Source organism: Fukomys damarensis, unplaced genomic scaffold (assembly GCF_012274545.1).
Source record: "Fukomys damarensis isolate Sample0158 unplaced genomic scaffold, DMR_v1.0_HiC HiC_scaffold_18, whole genome shotgun sequence".
In the NCBI taxonomy this organism is placed as follows: domain Eukaryota; kingdom Metazoa; phylum Chordata; class Mammalia; order Rodentia; family Bathyergidae; genus Fukomys; species Fukomys damarensis.
The window spans coordinates 44,038,501-44,043,580 of record NW_022900930.1 but is presented as its reverse complement, the minus strand read 5'-3'; the positions used below and the strand labels follow the sequence as shown (position 1 = coordinate 44,043,580).

General features: G+C 52.2%; 1 protein-coding gene across 2 annotated transcripts in view; it reads right to left on the bottom strand.

The window, feature by feature from the left end:
• Slc25a37 (solute carrier family 25 member 37) overlaps positions 1 to 5,080 on the bottom strand; it is a 37,705-nt gene that overhangs the window by 32,120 nt on the left and 505 nt on the right. Inside the window, exon 1 of one of the 2 annotated variants that reach the window (XM_010623853.3) lies at positions 3,844 to 3,861. The exons of the other annotated variant lie outside the window; for it this stretch is intronic. The gene's annotated coding sequence lies outside the window, so the exon portion shown is untranslated. Of the gene's footprint in view, positions 1 to 3,843; positions 3,862 to 5,080 lie in introns of those variants that run through there. 2 annotated transcript variants of the gene reach the window in all.

Here is a 5,080-nt window from a genome sequence, read left to right as displayed (position 1 = left end):
GAGGGGAGGGGAGGGGAGGAGGAGGGGGAGGAAAGAACAGATTCCTACAGAACACCACCATCCACCAGGGACTGTCCCAAGTGTAGCAGCCTCCAGCCACCAGGGGAATAGTATGTGGGTATGGAAGCTGAGCCCAGAGAAGTTAAGACACTTGCCAAGGTCACAGGCAGGTGAGAAGTGGGGCCCAGTCCTGTGCAGTCTTCAAGGGTCCACACCTCTACAGTTAGGAGAGGAGTAGGATCCCTATCAGGACGGGGGTAGAAGGAGCATCCGGCAACAAGGGGCAAATGTTCTAGTGACTTCCACAGGGTCCAGTGGACAAACGGAGAAAAGAAGAAACAACAGAAAGTGGGATTAGGAAAAAGAAAGCATGAAGAAAATTAGTATCCCTGCCTTGCAGGTGTGGAAATTCATGCCAAGCATCCTCTGTCCAGACAGATAAGCCACACCCTGGGATTTGAAACCTGAGGGTGACAAATGTAGCTCAGTGGGAACCTGAAGGAGGTTAACAGTTCAACCAGGAGAAAGTGACCGAGTCACCTGCCTCCCAGTGTCAGCTGGGAGCACAGGTGGAGCAACAGCCTCAGCCGGCTGCAGGTTGTGACCCCTTCAGAGGAAATGCTGAGCACTGGGAGGGTGGGAAACACGCCAGGAAGCTCCGGGGTGCCAGAAAGATTGCTGCAGGCTTGGGGACAAGCAGGTGTGCTCATTAGCGGAGCAGGGAGAGGCAACCGCCAGAAGCCAAAAGATGAAGACCCTATATCAAGGAAAGGGGGTGGGGGGGTCCCCAGGTCCAAAGATGGGTCACTGCTCCAAAGAGCAGACAGGACAAAACCTTCCTGGATGATGCAGCCACAGGTGGCAACATGTACCCAAACTCCCTCCCACACGACACACTTCCCCACCCGGGCACCTGCACCCCTGTGCGGTTTAGGCAATGCAGTCTGTTAAACCTCTCTGGCCATTAAACCCCAAATACCGCTCCATATCAAAAGGCTGAGGCTTATCGTCAGTTTCATAGGTTAATTCAATGTAAATTAAAATTAAGTGCTCGCCATCTTCCCAGGAGGGGATCACCCGCCAACCTCAGACCCCAGCCTGCTTTTGCCCATTTGTGGGCAGAGGAAATGGACTTGTGGGTGGCAAACGATGCTCTCAACGGGGCGCAGGTGCTGGACGTGGGCATCAGCATGGGGTCTGGAGGTCATGGAAGGAAGGTGAGAGCTGCGGCTCAAGAATACCTCTCTTTCTACTCCATAAGCCAACTTCTCAGTGAAGGACAGAAAAGAGGGAGGAGAGGGATATGAAGGCAAAGGAGATGGGGATGGGGCAGGGAGAGAGAAAAATCACAATAATTTCATTCCAGGAACTAGAGCGATTTGGGATTTCACGCCATCTTGGAGCTGAATGGCGTCCTCTGTACTGCACTTTGTTTCCAGAGCGCTGAGGTGGGTGGGCGGGGACTCTGGCAGCTGTCCGCAGCCTGGCACCCTTCCTCCCAGTCCTCCTGCAGGGGGGCGGGAGGGGCTGGAGGGAGCCACAGCAGTGGAAAGACACCGGGCACCTGCCTTGTCCGGTGCCGCCTGCAGCTCAGCAGGGCTGGCTGTGGGCATCCACGAGAGCCCTTCATCCCACCAGGAGCTCAGAGGCTTGGCAGCCGGCGGCCCCCAAGGCCAGGGCCATGAGCTCAGCAGTACACATGTTCCTGCTGCGCCAGGGCTGGGAAGGAGGGCTCATCCTGGGAGAGCTAAAGGGCAGGGCTTCCCGGACAGGCCGGCTGGGCAGAAGGGCCGTGAAAGGGTCAGCGGAAGTTCCCCGCTTCGAATCTTTCCTGTTTCCTTTTGCCCCTGCTTTTGCCACAGCGGACTCCGCATGGTCTGCAAGTGGCATGCCTAATCTGGTTGGAATTTCCTCCTCCACCCACCTGGCATGCCTCCCCACAGCCATGAGCACTCCTGGCCCAACCAGGGGTTCTCACTACCACCCCAAAGGCTGGTCTGGGTCACTACGCCACTTGCCATGACCGGGCTGGAGAGGAGGAGGCTGCGCCCGCTGTAGGTGGAAAGAGCCTATGGGGGTGGCAGAGGTCCCAGGGCCGCGGCCCCACCAGATGAAGGAGGATTCACGCCCACCACTTGGTGTGGGACCATGAGAAAGGAAGACAGGAAGGAATAGGCAAATGGCCATGGGTCTTCCAAATGATCATTTTCCAGTCCAAGGCTGTGGGCTATGGAGGGCCAGCGACATGATGGAGATCAGATTTAAGGGTGTTCCTACATTTTGACCACAACCCCCAGCCAGAAATGCATTTCACACCACCACCAGGGAAACACACACAACCCAGACGGAATTTCAGCAGGCCACACGTACCTTCAATGCATGATACGCCTGCTCAGCTTTTATACACCTGCCAAACTTTTTTTAAAACGCCGAGCCCATGAATCAGTCACCATCTACAGTTTGAAAAACTCTGGTCATTAAAGTGACAAAGCAACTTTCTCGTGAAAAAGCAACTTCAGTATTATAACTATAAGCGTCCAACAATGCTGCCTTCCTGCACTCAGGAGCACAGAACCAAGGAGCTCAGCAGACTTGGGGCTAAAAGGGACCAGCACCAGGTTCCATGGCACACACATCCTGACAGAGGCAAACTGGAAGAAACAGGCTGGCTCCACAGTCTCATGTAACAATTACAAGACCAAAGTGGAAATCCATGCCTTCGCAAGCAAACTTCCTTTTCCTTCCAAGATACAATTTACATTGATTTGGTCTCTATTGTAATAATTACGTTCAAGTTTTAAGTAATATAAAAGGACAACAGAGGCTCTGTGTGTGTAGAAAGGGGGATGGGTGTGAAGAAATCCTCAACTGGTACACACTGCCCATTTACCAGTGACTTTAAAACTATGCATGTATGGCTGGGTGTGGTGGCACATGCCAATAAACTCAGCACTCAGGAGGCTGAAGCAGGAGGATCACCACAAGTTAAGAGGCCAGCCTGGGCTATAATAGTAAGTTCAAAGCCAGCCTGAGCTATACACAGAGACCCTGTCTCAAATAGCCAAAAGAAAACCAACTAAGGCACAGAATAGTGTCTAAGACATGCAGCAAGTAAGGAACAAGGCTGGCAAAATAATCCAGGTCTCCTGACTAAACTACTCATCATTTTCATCATCCAGAATATTTAAGAGGAGTACAGCTGTGGTTCTCCCCGAGTAAAGCACTTCTATCACTGAAGCATGGCTGTGTCCCTGCCACCACATGCTTGGCACAGATACCTGTGCTGGTCTGAGTAGATGTCGGCACTCAGCTGCCACCTCATTGGGGTCACTTTACCAGTGCCACATATCTCCCTCTGTACCTTTTGTCTCTGCTGAAAACTGGAAAGAAAAATCCTTGCTACCCCTTCCAAGGAAACTGCAGAAGAAAACAGAGTTGCTTTACGACCAACCCTGCACACTCAAGAATAGCAGAGCCCCTAATGGGCATTACAGAGTCAGAGTCAAAAATTCCAGAACTAGAACTTACTGGCTAGCTAACCAGGGTTCTCATTTTATTGACAGCCCCATAAGGTAAGTGAGTTGTCTATGACCAGCCAGATCAGCTCCCCCTGGCTCACATACCATGCTAATCCATCCACAGAAGGCAATACTAAGAACACAGGTGAGGTCTGAAGCCAAACTTACCTATGCCTAGGTGGCAAGAAGAGGAGCCAGGAGAATTAAACACAGAGAACACAAGTCAACATGAGACAAAAGCTTTGGTGCCAAAGAGAGCACAAAAGGCTGGCTAATTATTTATAACCCTACAAATAAGCTAAAATGAGGGTCTGAACCCACTCACCACAAAGATACTGAAGAGGTGGCAGGTTCCTCTGATGGAGACGTCATCTCCTGGATACCAGTGGGACTAGGCCCTGTTCAAATTACATTTATGTGCTCTTAACTTTCCCAAGACTCTGCCCAAGGCACTTGAGACAACAGCTTCAAATACAGGAAATGTTATTACATTTGAGAGCTTCTTTCCTATACCAATGCCACCCAGTATCTATCTGTGTCAGGTCTTTCCTGGAGGAGCTCTGAAGATTTAAGGGACCAGGTCTCCTTCACTCCCTCGGTAACAGTGGCAGGTTAAGGATCATTCTTCTCATTCCCCTCTAGGACACTGGAGGGCCAGAAGGGGCGATGACTCAGGCCTAGCAGTGTGCTGTAAGATAGTCCTTGCCTTACTACCAGTGGCCATGCCGGCTTGCACAGGATACGGCCTGTCCAGCCACTGACTGTCAGCTCTGATAAAACCCTCAGAATTAAACATTCTGGTCTTCACACCTGCTCATGGGGTGGGGGCTGGAGTCACTGATAAGACACATGTAGCTGCTGGTGGAGGAGCGCTTGCCCTGCCGAGCAAGATAACTGCCACCTTGGGAGACTACCAAGTTCCCCCAAAGCACACTGTCACTGTAGCCAAAAGGATTCCGGTAGCTATGAGTCAGGGCAAGCTAATCCATTCGCCTCTCTGTGCCTGTTTCTTCCTCGGTTAACTCCCAGGTCTGCTCTATGCACGAGATGAGTTATGTTAGTGAAGGTGCAAAGTGTAACAATCAGTGCTCATATTACTTCCTGCAGCTCTCAATCGCCAAGCCATTCACTAACCTGGACAGACAGCTTTCTAACCAGTAAATCCCACTGCTGAAGGTGTGCCTTAGAGAAATGCAAGTGAAACTATCTGAGGAAGTGACCAGGCCAAACTGAGTGTCCATTACACAACCCAACGTGAGGTTCCCAAAAAACAAGCTCTCTCTTGCCCACCCTCCCAGCAAGCAAAAGGAAAGGTGAACGTCCCTGCAGGTCTCCCTGCCTGGCAGGTTTTCAGCTGCCAGGACTCCAGGGAAGAGGGGCAGAGGAGTACACAGTACCCGCAAAAGAGCTGCCACCGGGAGCAGCAGGCACACGCTGGTGCCAGGGGGCGCGCGGCCAGGCGGGGCCACGTTTCTCTGGCGAGCGTGGTTAGCGCTTCCCCAGCGCGAGCTGGCGAGCTCGGAAACTGCGCACGTGTGTGCAGCCCGGGCCACCTCACACGG